This window comes from Corythoichthys intestinalis, chromosome 10 (genome assembly GCF_030265065.1).
Source record: "Corythoichthys intestinalis isolate RoL2023-P3 chromosome 10, ASM3026506v1, whole genome shotgun sequence".
In the NCBI taxonomy this organism is placed as follows: Eukaryota; Metazoa; Chordata; class Actinopteri; order Syngnathiformes; family Syngnathidae; genus Corythoichthys; species Corythoichthys intestinalis.
Genome location: NC_080404.1, coordinates 43,338,778 through 43,354,915, shown reverse-complemented (window position 1 = coordinate 43,354,915; position 16,138 = coordinate 43,338,778). Strand labels below are relative to the sequence as shown.

Genomic DNA, 16,138 nt, shown 5'->3' with positions numbered 1-16,138 from the left:
ATGTTGGAACAGGAGAGTTAAGAGTTGCCAGGCAGACATGCATTCACACAAGGCCACAGCTATAAATGACCCAGGATCTGCTCACAACTGATCTGCTGGTATGTACTGTATTACAGAGCTAGTCTAGACCTGAGAAAATGTTTCTTGAAAAGGCATCAGAGGCATATTTGAGCTTAAAGGAAAAACTGCCTTCCCAAAAAGTATGCGAGTTTTAAAATTATAAATGGGAACTACCAAATCTGTGTTTATTTGATGAAATGGACTTGCGTAAAATTGTTCCAAAAAGGGCTGGGACTATTATTGTTATCTTCTTAGGTTGTTACATTGCTCAAATTATCTTGTAATTGACACTGGTGAAACAAACATTCTCCATTAATACAGTGTAAGTGTTGTGTAATATTTGATTGTCTACACACAGCGGCTAGACTGCTAGTGGAAAAAAAAAAAGTTGCCAGACAGAACTTTTCGTCTGACATTGCACACAAGCAGAGCTACATCGGACATATTACTAAGGGCCCGTCTCCACGGTGAGGCTCCGATCGAAACAACAGAAAACGACCCATTACAGGTTTGCATGCACACAACAATGATCTCCATTCGAATAATGCTGCAATTCTGCATGTAAAACGTTGTCGTATTCATGCCATACTGCCAGTAGGGGACAGTGCAGTTTTACAACGTGACAGCCAATGTACACACTTGACAACATCCTCCTACTGGAACCGACCTTGTTTTTCAATACTTCTTGCAGCACAATGGTCTGGGACTGGGCGATATGGCCTTAAGTACGTGTCACGGTAAATTGAGCAGATTTACCTCTATAACGATAGATGACGATAAATTCACCCAAGTGGACTGTTATATAATTTGAAATTTTGAATCAATGCATACAAATACAAATTAACCGTTTCTCATTAAATTTATTCACCACCTTTCAATTTAACAATTGCACATGCAGTCGAAATATTAAATATATAAAAAATTCTTGTAAACAATAAGAATTCTAGTGTGAACATTTATAAAAGGTTGTATGACTTGAAAAAAGTACAACATTATAAAAATCAATATGACGACTGTGCAAACATGTCATTGTAACACAAATGACTTACAGCTTTAACAGTACACTTCAAACAGTAACTTATTGGTAATGGCTGCTGTGATGTAGTGTAAAGCGCTTTGAGCGCCTTGAAAGGTGGAAAAGCGCTATACAAGTATAACACCATTTACCATTTACATAATTACTCAACACAAGTGTTTACATCAAGGTTTCAGGGTTTTTTTTCTCCCCCCCAGAGCATTTTTTAATACATGCACGCACACATGCACCCCCACACACAGACACAACCACATTAAAGCTGTATTGCTCTGATGCCAATGAAACATTTAAGATTTTATGATGGCAGAATAAAGCAAACACATACAGAAAAATAGCTGTGGCCATTAAACTGCCATTATATAGGCTTCACTGTTGGATTATACTTTATGCAGAGTGCTTTACCATCATGAAAGTTAGCAGAGAAATCACACAGAGAGACCAAAAAACGCGACAATGATTGGTAGATGCAGTCCGTGCTCAGTCCACTCATTAATTTCAGCCGTTTCGACAAGGTTAGAGCCGCTATCCGACTCCATCACGTTCATTTGTACCGTTAGCCGCTAGCGTTAGCCTGTGGCTTAGCTACCAGTAGAAAGCACTGAAAGCACCCTCTCCTTAAATCGTAAGAACCAGGGAGAACTGCGGGTGAAAGGCCGTCTGGAAGCCGCCAAGAGTCTACTTAACGTCGGGTGAAAGTTTGGCAAAGCTCCCTTAAGCCCGACTCCATCACGTTTGCTTGTAGCGTTAGCCGCTAGCGTTAGCCTACCGGGCTTCTGTTTGTTTGATTTCCTGATAACCACGAGACTTCATACGTACGCACACTGACTGCTTTCTTAAAGGGGAATGAAAATAACCGAACAACACAGTCAAAGCGGGGTGAAAAGTCTATATTTTCATGTTTTATTAAATTACAGAATTTGCCGACATGGTCAAAATTACGGTCATCGTGAAGACTTTCGGTAATGGTAAATTTTCGGTTTACCGCCCCGCTCTAACTGGGAGATGCTAATCTCACTGCACATATATCAAAGAAGGACACTCGAGTCGTGAATTCTTGCACTAGTTGTATGTACAGTGATATTTTTGTCTTTACCTGGCATCTAAGAGTGTTGTGTGTTACAAGGAGAATAAAAAACTTAAGACATACAATGCATCTTTTTTTTTTTTTTTTTTTAAATCAACATCACACAATCGTGTAGAAACAAAAGCAACAATAAAATGAATATTTTGTCTTTGTTGGTGAGGCTCCTGAATGAGCCACTAAATGTCTGTAGACATTCAAAACTTTTCTCCACACATAATATTTACTGAATCAACATTTTCTCACCACTCGCTGTCGGCTTTTAAAAGTGGAGAATTTATCAGAAACGCGGCGGGGTAAAAAAATGACGTGGCATTCAGTAAGTGCAACCGCGAGCTAAGTGAAGCTCAAACATGGAGAAGACAACATTGGACCACACCAAGACCGAGCAGTGCAGCACAGTGCTAAGCGAGCATCATGCGTCGGCCAATGAGTAAGGTAAGCAGAGTGGATGTGCCCGGACGGCAGTAAGTTGTAGGGATGTCGATTTTGAGAATCTGCCAATACAGTCTCTTGATCTGACACGGGGAAAAAAAATTGTAACAGTACTGTACCTTTTACAGTACTTCCTCTTCCGCCATTTCCAGGAGTGTTGCGGTGTATAAAACATATTTTTTGATCTTTTGGCAATGCCATTGTATTGGTGAATTACTTTGTTACATTTTAGCACTTAAAAAGTAAAAACATAAATTAGGGCTGAATGATATTGGAAAAAATTAACATTGCGATATATAATATACAGAGCCTTCACTTGCCAGATCAAAGCCACAAACCTGACAATCATCGTTAACATTAACTAGCTAACTCTAGCTGCACTGCTGACCAAAAAAAGCAGCAGGAGTAAGAGAGAGAGGCAGTATGAGCATGAAGCAAAAACACTTTTTTTTTTCTTTTTAAATTAAACACCCGATCCTTCTCACCCGATTTCGATCCTCTGAAAAAGGTGTGATTGGCCCGATTTCCGATCACGTGATCAATAGGGTGTCTTCAAAGTCTCGCAGGTAAAGCAATAAAAATTACTATAGTTTTTCTGCCTTAAAACTTTGAATATTTCGCATAACTTTAGTGTTTATCCACTGACGACATTGACTTTGTGCTAGAAAATACAAAACAACGGCACCAAATGTTGCAGGATGCAGGGAGGGAAAGAGGGAGTCGCATAACCGGTGATTGCGAATGCCCAAAATGATGTGCAGTGTGTGGTGAACTGGTGATGTGATCAGAGCGAGGGAGCCTGCTGCATTTTGCCGTTACATGGCATCGGAGCAAAGCCCGCAAACCAACTGTTCTACGTTGGAGACCTCAATCTAATGCGTTTGCAGCACCACCATGTAAATGGGCCCTAAATAATAGCTTTCTCAAATCATGGTGAGAATATTCAAACAAAATAATCTGTTCCATTTTAAATGACTGACAAGTTTTGCATGACATTGCCGAGAAAAGCTAGTTGTAGTTTTACCCCGTGGCCATGTTTGCACTTTATTTAAGTGAATTCATTTTACTTTTAAATGTGAACAACGATGGCTTGTTTTAAGAGTCACTAGGATTTAAATTAGGTGAAAGCAATTTGTATTTTATTTTTTGTTGTTACTTTTTCAAGAATTGCGATTATGCAACTCTAGATTAAAGTATTGTTAATAAATGGCTGATCATAACAAAGAAGTCATTTTTGAAATTCCAGGCAGCGTAACCATTATTATCTTTAAACATGTTTGCCCAATGCTGGGCTCCTCTACCACCAGGTTTTGCAATAGTAACAACATAATAGTTAAGAATGAACCGAAACGGAAATTCTAGGCCAAAACCAAAATTGAAACAAATAACATATTAACAGTTATTAGTATTATTTTTATTCATACATCTTTGACTAAATAATGTTTGCAATTAGGGCTGCAGCTATCGAATATTTTAGTAGTCGATTAATCGAGAGACTAGTTTGTTTGAATAATAGAATAAGGAACATGAAAAATTAAAATTAGGGCTGCAGCTATCAATTATTTTAGTAGTCGATTCATCGATGAACTAGTTAGTTCGAGTAATCGGACAAAGAACATGAAAAATTAAAATACCTGAGCTTAGCCTCAAACAAAATGAGGATCTATGTACAACAAAAGAACAACTGGTTAACTTACATAGCAAAAGTCCGCTAGCTTAAATGCTATAAAATGCCAACGTTTTTTTTTTTTGTTTTTTTTTTTTTTCAAACAATGCTCTTAACAAAAGGTTTAAACACACACTCCCACAAAAAACGGCTAAATATATCTATAAACGAAATTACGAATGCATTAAAAAACATTAGCTGAAACAAAAACTTAGCTTCTGTTGGTCTTAACAGGGAGCAGTTGGATTCAGCCATGTGAAATGAGGCAGACCAGAGGGGAGTGTTTCCACCCTAATCAATAAAACTAAATGCAAACACTTTCAAAATAAACCATTACAACACCACTTTAAACGAATACATGAAGCAATAAAATTTAATACGACTATTTTTTTCTAATCGAATACTCGAGTTCAGCGATTAATTGTTGCAGCACTAATTAAAATACCTGAGCTGAGCCTCAAACAGTATTTTTTTTAAATGAAGATCTATGTACAACAAAAGAACAATTGGTTAACTTACATAGCAAAAGTCCGCTAGCTTAAATGCCAATGTTTTTTTTTTTATTTTAACAATCCTCTTAACAAATGGTTCAGACACATATTCGCACAAAAAACGGCTAAATAAACCTATAAACTAAATTATGAATGCATTAAAAAACAAGAGCTCAAACAAAAACTTAGCTTACGTTGGTCTTAACAGAGAGCAGCTGGATTCAGCCATGTGAAAAGAGGCAGACCAAAGGGCAGTGTATCCACCTTAATCAATAAAACTAAATGCAAATTTTGAACTCAAGACTGCAAGCACTTTCAAAATAAGCCATTACAAAGTCACTTTAATTAAACGAATACTGGAAGCAACAAAATTTAATTTGAATATTTTTTTGTAATCGAATACTCAAGTTAATCGATTAATCGTTGCAGCTCTATTTGCAATGCTTGGAATTTGCCAAAGTTGTGTTAGTGCGAGTTAAATTAATCAAAACTTTCTCAATATAAACACTGTACATGCACAGAACTGTAACAGTGTTTTCCATAATAAAACGGGAACACAAACAGAACAGACGCAACACAAGCAAATATTTAACATACATTTCACATCTTTCGTATCGCTAGTCCTAAAAAGGACTAACCCAGCGAACTATGGTGAGGTACAACCTGAACTGATTACATGCATACATGCCTTAGGGAAAAATTAAAAGTGAAAGGAAGAGGATTCCTCCTGCTGAAGCAAAAAAAAAAGATTTCTGTCAAATCTGTTTTGTGGACAATGGCTTTAGTTGGGAGTGGGAAGACAGGGGAAACGTCATCCAGAAACCATAGTGTCATCTCAGGATAAATACGCTTATTGCTGATAAAAAGCTAGCTGAAGCTAAAATAATTCCAAGTTGGTGCTAGATTTTTAAGATAAAGTTAACAGTTTACAAGCAAGTCGCACTCTTTACATGATGCACCTCAATTCCTTTTTTCTTTAATCTAGTTATATCAAGCTCCGTAGTCTGGGCATGGTGACAGTTCCCGGGAGACTGGTGGATCCGCGCTAACTAATAGCAGAGTGCTATCTAGGCAGTGCTGATGTAAGGAACGATCCACCCACTCAAGAGTGCCGGCCACTGTGACACGGTGGAGCTCTGCATAAGTTTAGATTTCATAAGATATGAGTGGGTGGCCACAGAGTTTAAGCTTTTACTTTGGTTATGAAAACATTTTTTCAGCTGTGTCAGTTCAGTTAAAAAACAAAACAAAACAAAAAAAAAAACATTTCAGCCCAAAACCAGAAATGCACTCTTTTCACATTTTTGCAGAATTTTTTTTTTGTTGCATCACTCGTGAAAAATGTAATTGCCAAAACTCTTTCCAGCCCAAGCAGTCCCGATGTGCCTCACGTAGGTTTAGATTTACAAAAAAAAAATAAAAATAAGTGGCAGGGGTTACTGGACCGTTTTTGCCATCACAGTCACAGTATTATTTTTCGGCCACGTTATTTAGATGGGGGGGGGGGGGGGGGGGGATCACTGAAGCTCCCTTGAGGAGTGAAGTAAAAAAAGAATTAACACATTGTTAGTTAAACAAAAATATAACAATGGTGAAACTTTCACAAATTACATCTGTCATAAAGGGCACACCAAAATTATGTGTTACTTAGACCAAATTAGAAAGTTGTGAAAAAGCCAGGAAACTCCCTAAACCTACTGTATATCAGGTATGTTAAGATTTTCCATCCTAGCCGGTATATGCTACTACTCAGGAAGTGGTTTTAAAATTACAGTCAATTAGAGCTGAAATGAATACTCGAGCAACTCGAGTTTAAAAACTGATCCGAGTAATTTTATTCACCTCGAGGAATCGTTTAATTTTGCCAGCTCGAAGACTCACGTTTTGCCCGGACTACTTTTAATGCGGGACAACGCGCTGACGTCACGTGCATAGAGGAGGAAGCAATAAAAAAAACTTACCGCAGCCGACAGCCGCTACAAACTACGCCAACGTTGCTAAAAACTACGTCCACATGATGCTAGTGTGGTAGCAGATAGGGTTTTTCCGATCATGTTTTTTTGTGCTACAGAGAAGCAGCACTGGACTGTTGCTCAGTGGTTCAAAGTGCTTTTTTCAGATGAAAGCAAATTTTGCATGTCATTCGGAAATCAAGGTGCCAGAGTTTGGAGGAAGACTGGGGAGAATGAAACGCCAAAATGCCTGAAGTCCAGTGTCAAGTACACACAGTCAGTGACGGTCTGGGGTGCCATGTCAGCTGCTGGTGTTGGTCCACTGTGTTTTATCAAGGGCAGGGTAAATGCAGCTAGCTATCAGGAGATTTTAGAGCACTTCATGCTTCTATCTGCTGAAAAGCTTTATGGAGATGAAGATTTCATTTTTCAGCACGACCTGGCACCTGGTCACAGTGCCAAAACCACTGGTAAATGGTTTACTGACCACGGCATTACTGTGCTCAATTGGCCTGCCAACTCTCCTGACCTGAAGTCCATAAAGAATCTTTGGGATATTGTGAAGAAGAAGTTGAGAGACACCAGACCCAACACTGTGGATGAGCTTAACGCCGCTATCGAAGCATCCTGGGCCTCCATAACACCTCAGCAGTGCCACAGGCTGATTGCCTCCATGCCACGCCACATTGAAGCAGTCATTTCTGCAAAAGTATTGAGTGCATAGCTGATATAATTAATTGAAGGTTGACTTTTTTTGTATTAAAAAAACACTTTTTTGTATTGGTCAGATGAAATATGCTAATTTTTTGGGATAGGGATTTTTGTTTTTTCTGGACTTTTTTGCCAAAATCATCAATATTAAAACAATAAAAGGCTTGAACTACTTCAGTTGTGTGTAATGAATCTAAAATATATGAAAGTCTAATGTTTATTTGTACATTACAGAAAATAATGAACTTTATCACAATATGCTAAATTTTTGAGAAAGAGTAGTAGAGGTAACGACGAAGAAGCCGACGAAAGCAAAGAGAAAGGCCCCAAGAAAAAGCATAAAATGTCAAAAGTGTGGGAGCATTTCAAACTGGAGACCAAGGCAAACTGTTTCATGTTTTACTGTAAGACAGCGCCGCTTGCATAACACTGCCGCTGCTCCACTGAAGGCGCTACGCTTACTCCGAGAGCAGAGGAGCGATATTTGGGACAAGGTAAAATTAAGTTAACGTAGCGCTAACAAATAAGAGTAACATTAGTGTACCTTGCTAACTTAACGTTAGCCCTGCGGAGGGTAAGTTTTTTATTAATTACGACTACTGTCGATGCGTGGCTAAAGTGCCTTTCATACAGACTTTATTTAATCTGTAAAAACAGCGTAGTAAAGTGATGAGGCTGTAAAATAAAAACAAAACAAAGGTAACTGTCAATTTAACTCAGTAGTCATAGACGGATAAAACACCAAGTAGCAATTGCGCCTAATGTGCTCCAACACAGTAGGTATTATACATTTTAGAGATGTTGATATGGGCATAAAAATGCGTATCGGTATCGAATCGGCCGACACGGAAAAATTCCGATCCAGACATCCGCTCCAGTTTTTTTTTGAAAGTCCGGTCCCGGTTTTCCAGTGCACCGACTTACATAATCAATTCCAGTTTTTGCTTCGGTTTCCCTAAAATCCGGTCCGCATTTTACGCACACCTTCAACACACTACATTACCGTCTCCCAAATGACTGAGAGACTATCGGTAAAAATGTCAGCTGTGTGGGATTATTTCACTTTAAAGGACCACAAAGACGAAGAGGCAGAGTGCAACATATGCCACAATAAAGTCAAGCGTGGTGGTAAAGCTGTAAGAAGTGTTAATACAACCAAACTAATCAAGCATTTATCGAAATACCACCACAAACAATACAAGGAGTATGAGGAGTATATGAGGAGTAGGAGGAGAAAACCGAAGACAGAAAGGTCATACGCAACGAACACTGGCAGAAACGTTTCCTATGCGTGACAAACTGGCACTTGACAGTCCCAAAGCCCAGGGAAGAGTTATTGCCGAAGGAATCATTCTGGATGACGAGCCATTATCTCTCGTGAGTAAAGTGGGATTTAGACGCATCGGGCAGACTTTTTTCAAAAAATATATATTCATATGTTTATACTAAAACGATATATGTATGTATGTACTTTTCCAGCGTTATTTCGCTGTGTAAATGTATTTATAATGATAAAAATATGTAGAGTATTTAAACATTGAGAAAACTTGGGGTTTTTTTCTGCCAACTTGAGGAGATTAAAATAAACGTCAAATCCACTATCCACCTGTTAGAACACACATGCAAATATAAAATATATAAATGTTTATTGAATATCCATCTTACAGTCTTGTTTAACTGGGAAAATTTGTTACAAAAGACAGGCTATAATTTGTTATCATTATGCATATATGCACTGGCATCACCAAACGTGATCACACAAAACGTAACCACGCATCGCTCCTGAGTCCTCAAAAATAAAGCATAAAATTTTGTTGTTTTTTTTCGGGCTCGTGCCTACAAATAAAACATAAAATTTGGGGTTTTTTCGGGCTGGGCAAGCAAATCAAAGGGAGTGTGTAATAGTTAATAGTTTGAGGTTGTTTGTGTGTTTTGCTTTTTTAAGACAGTTTACAATATTAGCATGTTTTACTGTCTGAATATGTCATTTCTGTTTGTTATTTATAATGTTTTGTGTTTATCATTTAATAAACAGGTCAATTTTTTGTTACCATTATGTGTTATTCCAACTCACCTAATTCAGCTGGCAAGTTGTAATCAAGACTACTATAACCCTTTTCAACATGAGTCTGACAACTACCCTAATTTTCACACTATAAGGCGCACCTGACTATAAGCCGCAGCCCACCAAATTCGGCCCGAAAACGGCATTTGTTCATAGATAAGCCGCACTGGACTATAAGCCGCAGCTATCCTCAATGTTTTATGGGATATTTACACCAAAAAATAGTAACCGGTCACACTTTATTTGACAGCGGCATCATACGACTGTCGTAAGACTAAATGAACCACCATGAATCTTTGAACCAATTGGCTGCAAAGCTTCATTCCTTCAAGAAGCTTCATTTGGCCATCACTGCTCCCTTGGTGGAGACAGGCAACCTCTGCTGCCACCTGCTGTAAACACTGTTGTCATCCAACATGCCTCCTAGCATGCATTGCATTGTACAGATGTATATTTTAATCAAAATTCATGTTCTGTGCTAATTATTTCTTCAGTTACTGTTCCAGTCGTTTCATCAATTGTTAGTTATGGTATTTGCTAACACTTTATTTGACAATGGCGACATAAGATTGTCATTAGACAATCATAATTATTGACATGACACTGTCCTGAGCATTAATAAATGCTTATAACAGATGTCATTTAGTGTTATCCGGCAAAAGATTTCACTTTTGAATGGATGTAAAAATTCAAGCTGTAAATAAATGAAGCTAGTGACATAATTTCCCGGATGACACTTAATTACATAAGCATTCAGTAATGCTCATGATAGTATCATGTCATAATTATGCCTGTCTTATGACAGTCTTATGATGCCGCTGTCACATAAAGTGTTACCTATGAACTCAAATAAATCAACATATAAGCCGCACTGGACTATAAGCCACAGGTATCAAAATAAAGGAAAAAAGTAGCGGCTTATAGTCCGAAAATTACGGTAAGTAAGGAGGCTAAATAACTTTAAACTTTAATACATGCTCAGAGAGGCCGGTATCGGTATCGGCCAGTATCGGTATTGTATCGGAAGTGCAAAACAATATCGGTATCGGATCGGAAGTGCAAAAACCTGGATCGGGACATCCCTAATACATTTATTTTGAACACTGCAAAAACTCAAAATCCTAACAGGACTAACTATTTTGACTTGAACTTGACACAAATGGAAATTCAATTGAAACACGTGGGACAAACACATAACTTTTAGGTGATGTGTGTTATCAAGCGTAATGACATTTTTAGGTAAGAAATAAGATATACTGTATATATATATATTTTTTTTTTCATGATTTTTTTTGTGTGAAAGCAGTGAATTTGTTCTTTTTTAGTCACATCTGAGATAAAATTGTTGGCTGTTTTCAACAATGTACATCTAAAATAAAGACACTGTCTAAAAATTGTTCAATATTAGATTAAATGTCGTTTTCTCATGTATATTTAAAATTGCACTTTACCTTAAAAAATGTTTTATCCAATTACTCAATTAATCAATGGAATTTTCAGTAGAATACTCGATTACTAAAATATTCAATAGCTGCAGCCCTAACCATGGTATTACATTTTTCCACGTTTTGTCCTTTCTGCATCTCAACAACATTAGTCAATTTTTCAGGAGGTAAATTAAAATGCAGCTCCGTCACATTTTGTCAACAAAACAAACTTAACACCTGGCTCTGTCAAACTATCCGATAACTGAGTGGTTTATTTAGTTATGTGTCAGTTTAAATTAAAAATTTCATTTTCCTGTTCGTGCAGCAAAGATAAATCCAGCAATCTTGTGGAATAGAACTAGGTTATTTGGCTTTCTGCCAGACCAACACACCCATTCTCCTGGGACCAAACTGATCTCTGAGATGGTTCTTGGCAACGCAAGCCGAGAAGAACAGCAGAGAAGAGAGGATATCTGTTAAGACATTGGGAGGTTGTTATTGTGATCACTTGAATCCCGTCAATTTAATTAAAGGGTAGAAGATAATCTCTGGACAAAATATCTTAAAATGTATGTTTCATCAAAGAATGTGGATATGTACTGCTCACAAATTTTCATCAAAGAATGTGGATATGTACTGCTCATAACTGCTATAACTACTTTTTGCAATCTTTTTAATAAAGCAGTTTTATTCCTGTGAAAGACTAACTCATTGACTGCAAGGGATGCCATTGATTTAATAATCTATAATATTTAGTACATGTTTTGACCCACGGAGGGTGCCATGTTTCAAACGTGCAATGGACGCTCGGGACGATGACGTAGGTTACTTGAACAATACTACCGGGTTACTGCAATTCCTTCTTCGCGACAAGACGTCCAACAGATGCGCTCATTGGTTAAAAGCGGCGAGTACTTACTATTTGTGTTTTTATTGAGTCTTTTATTACCTTTCATTGCCTCCAAATAAGTATTTTCTTAAGGCATCTTCAGTATGTTCTGTATGTATGAATCTAAACAAAACAAACTGAAAACGCACAGTAGTACTTTAGGTGTCAAATTCGGCTCCTGTAGGACGTTTCGCATGTGTAGCACATTTTGGCAAAACTTTTTTTTTCCTACTCTTGTCTCGTCTCAACCCGTCTTTCCTGTTCATTTTGCTTTTGCTGCTGTTTTTGTGCAATATCGACAGAGCTGTCGTGCTCATTAATGTTCCTCTCGGGTTCAAATTGAAAGGATTGAACAGATGACATGTTTATGTCGGTAGAGTCATACTCTGGAAGTCCAGCAGCGTATCCATGTGACGTCACCGCCCTGCGACGTCAACATCAATGGTGACCTACTTAGTTAAACTGATTTTACAAATTGAATAAAAATGAAAACTTCAAGAGGGGTTTCAATATCAAATTATTTTAGTTCATAATAACACTTATCTTAAAAACTACAAGTCTTTCTATCCGAGGATCCCTTTAACCCTTAAAAGGGCAGTTAACTTATTGGCTGCCATTGACGGTGCTAGACGTCCAATTCGTTTTGACTGGGGGAGGCCATTCCAGTCGAAATGGATTGGAAGTCTAGCCCGTCAATGTCGCTTAGATGAGCATGCACAGCCAGTCTTCCCAGTTTAAATAAATTGGACGTTTATCATTGTCAATGGCAGGAAATGAGTTAAAGAGAACCCTGGCAGCTAGGAGACGATAATTAAATATTTGGGGATAAAAATTCGGTTAGAATTTATGAACATGAGTCAAAAGGACTTGTAAAACAACTTTAGTAATCGCAACCAAGACTGTACCTTTTAATACATTTCGCGTGAGTGTTTTACAAATGGGTGCCAGTACACTATCTAGTTGGTTAATTTATCGTAAGAAGCTAAAACACCAAACTATACCATCTCATTTGAGTCAATAAATGAGCGAAATGAGGGCAAATTCTTGCACCCATCTAAAAAGTGTTTCGGAATCAAATTTTAATTTCTGTAGTACGTGTTCCCATTCCCTAATCCCAGCCAAGGTAGCTTCCATGCTAACATTCGCCGATGATGATTGTTAAGTGTAGAAATGCAGCTAAAACCTACAATAATATTAATTTGCACAACACGCACGAAAGCACTGACCAGACTATCAGGTAATGTGGTTATGGGATACAAAATATATGAAATCAGAGGGAATAGCCCAAATGCTAAGCGTTAGCAAATCCTAGGACATGGACGTGCTAGCATTGAACTAGCCACGCAGCTAATAGGGTTAGCATGGCTTGCGTTAGAAAATATCCAGTCCAAATCGCTCAACTAACGAGACAAACGGACGCGTGTAGCTGTAACAAAACAAGACCCACTGAATATGTTTCATGTGTACCGAGGTGTTTTGTCGAAATAAGTCTTACCCTTGTGCCTTTTTGAAAGCCCTACTCAACAGCCCTCTTTGTCTGCAAAAAATGGCTATTGAACGAGAGCAGGCATATATCCTTTTGGCTCGGCACGGCGTCGGGCGAAGGCTCAAAAGGTCCGATGATTCTTGAGGGTGTCATCCCCGGGTCTCAAAACATTTGGCAGCTGCCGTCACGATCATTTAATCGTCTAAAATCTAATTAGAGCCACAGACTCCCTTCTCGTTACACGTTCTTCGCCAACGAGCTCGTGGCTGCAGCCTCCAGCAGCAAATATGACGGTGCTCTCGGGGCTCTGAGAGCCGGGGATCGCTCGTTCACTTCAGCAGCACAAATGACGGCGTGGTAGTCCAATGGAGAACAGGGGAATTAATTCCACTTCCGACTGGGAACGCGGATAGGGAAAAACCCCGGAGATGTCTCCCGGTGATGGGCGTCCCGTGCCACCAATGAACACAGCGCTCTGGACGGAGCAAGTCGCATCCAGCTACATGGAAACGTGGATCATTTCAATGAGGCTCTCACCGAGACCTCAGCAGGCCTCACTCAAAATGACATCATATGCATGTTCATGTTACTTTATTTTAATACTGGGGGGGTTATTCAATATTGACAGATTATTGATATTTATTCTAATTTGGAGAGGGTGGGGTTGCTATTTAGGTGTCCAGTATGTGAATGCTGAAGTGTTGAGGTTGCACTGAATTAAGTTGTTGAAACTAGGGATGTCCCGATCCAGGTTTTTGCACGTCCGATCCGATACCAATATTGTTTTGCACTTCCGATCCGATACCGACCTATCTGAGCATGTGTTAAAGTTTAAAGTTATTTGGCCTCCTTACTTAGTTGTCAGACTCACGTTGAAAAAGGTTTTAGTAATCTTGATAACAACTACCCAGCGGAATTAGGTGAGTTTGAATAACACACAACGGTTGGTAACAAGAAACTGACCTGTTTATTCAGTGACAAACACAAAACATTATAAATAACAAACAGAAATGGCATAGTCAGTCAGTAAAACGTGCAAATAATATTGTAAACTGTCTTAAAAAAGCAAAACACACCAACAACCTCTGTGGAAAATCCCTCAAATCCCCCAAGCTATTAGATGCTTTTAATGTTTCATGCATTAGTTACAAAAATTGTATAAAAAGCTTCTCAGGTTTAAATAAACGACTATTTCAGTATCAAGTTAACATTTTAAAACAGTAAATAAAATACTCAAGTCCCCATTCTGTATCAGCAGCTTTAACCTACATTCAATTCATTTAATTTTGCGAATCAACTGTTAAAGTTGTTAAAATTGCTCCCGTTATTCCATAATTTCACTTCTGTCTACTTTCGACATGTGAAAGTTTTAAAACTGTTTTGAAGATAGATTCAAGTCAAGATTTTGCCGATTTAGGAGTATTTTAGATAAAACGTTAATTAGGTTCGCTTGGAAGGTTCACAACAGCCTACAAGGGAAGTCTTCTGCTTTATGATGGCGGCTGTTTACTCACGCATATGGTTTTCAATACTTCAATGTTGCTAACGCAGTCGAGTCTGTCGTGTAGCATCTGGTTCTATATACATATGATATCTATTATCTCCAGTAAATCGACGTTGACGTAGTTTGTAGCGGCTTTCAGCAGCAGTCAGGCATTGTGTTTTTTATCACTGCGGTTATTTTTACTGCGGAGAACTGAGCCGCGTTTTGTTTTTTATCCAGCGGCATGAGTTGAGCTAAAGCCGTGAGTTGAGCATTGGCATTACCCGGGTCTAAGACAAGTTATGTTTACTTTCGGGACGCAATGCGGTCAGTTTCTCATTGCGTCCCAAAGACCGTGCTGTGTATTAGTTCTGCTTTACTTGACATATTTCAATAATCAGAATTTGGATGTTTGTGAATCGTTCTCGAATCTTCCACGGCCGAATCGCATGTTGGATGGTGCGTCTTTACTCACGTGAGATAATGGCTCGTCATCCAGAATTAATTCTTCGGCAATGACTTTTGTTATTCCTTGGGGTTTGGGACTGTCGAGTGCGAGTTTGTCACGCATAGCAAAAGTTTCTGCCAGTGTTAGTTGTGTAGGACCTTTCTTTTTGTCTTCGGTTTTCTTAACATACTCCTCATATTGTTTGTGGTGGTATTTCGCTAAATGCTCGATTAGGTTGGTTGCATTGAAACTTCTTACAGCTTTACCACTACGCTTGACTTTATTGTGGCATATGTTGCTCTCTGCCTCTTCGTCTTTGTCGTCCTTTAAGGTGAAATGATCCCACACAGCTGACATTTTTACCGATAAAGTCTCTCAGTAAATTGGGAGACGGTAATGTAAATGTAGTGTGTTGAAGGTGTGCCGTAAAATGCGGACCGGATTTTAGGGAAACCGAAGCAAAAACTGGAATGGATTATGTAAATCGATGCGCTGGAAAACCCGGACCGGAAACTGGATCGGAATATTTCCCGTGTTCCGATCCGATACCGATGCACATTTTTTTGCCCATATCGGTGCACATTTTTTTGCCCATATCGGCGTCCGATCCGATCCTAATATCGGATCGGGACATCTCTGGTTGAAACTAGAATGAGAGAGAAGTTATGTTAATCTTTTACAGGACAAGTGACTGTTTTTGGTCATCCAAAAAAAAAAAAAATTTTTTTTTAAAAGATTAAAGACCCCTGTGATGTCCACACAGGTTGGCGCGAGGTCTCAATGTATTTTTTAATTGATTTTTAATTATTAGTAATCTTAATTTTAATGTATTATTCATTAATATTTCCTAAATGTATAAAATATTAATTGAAACAAAATTGACCAAACTTGTCCACTGAAACAGAAAT

At 38.4% G+C, this 16,138-nt stretch overlaps 1 protein-coding gene across 3 annotated transcripts in view; it reads right to left on the bottom strand.

Moving 5' to 3' along the window:
• The window catches only part of socs5b (suppressor of cytokine signaling 5b), a 52,803-nt gene that overhangs the window by 12,427 nt on the left and 24,238 nt on the right, over window positions 1-16,138 (bottom strand). The window contains exon 1 of one of the 3 annotated variants that reach the window (XM_057847688.1): window positions 13,309-13,784. The exons of the other annotated variants lie outside the window; for them this stretch is intronic. The gene's annotated coding sequence lies outside the window, so the exon portion shown is untranslated. Of the gene's footprint in view, window positions 1-13,308; window positions 13,785-16,138 lie in introns of those variants that run through there. 3 annotated transcript variants of the gene reach the window in all.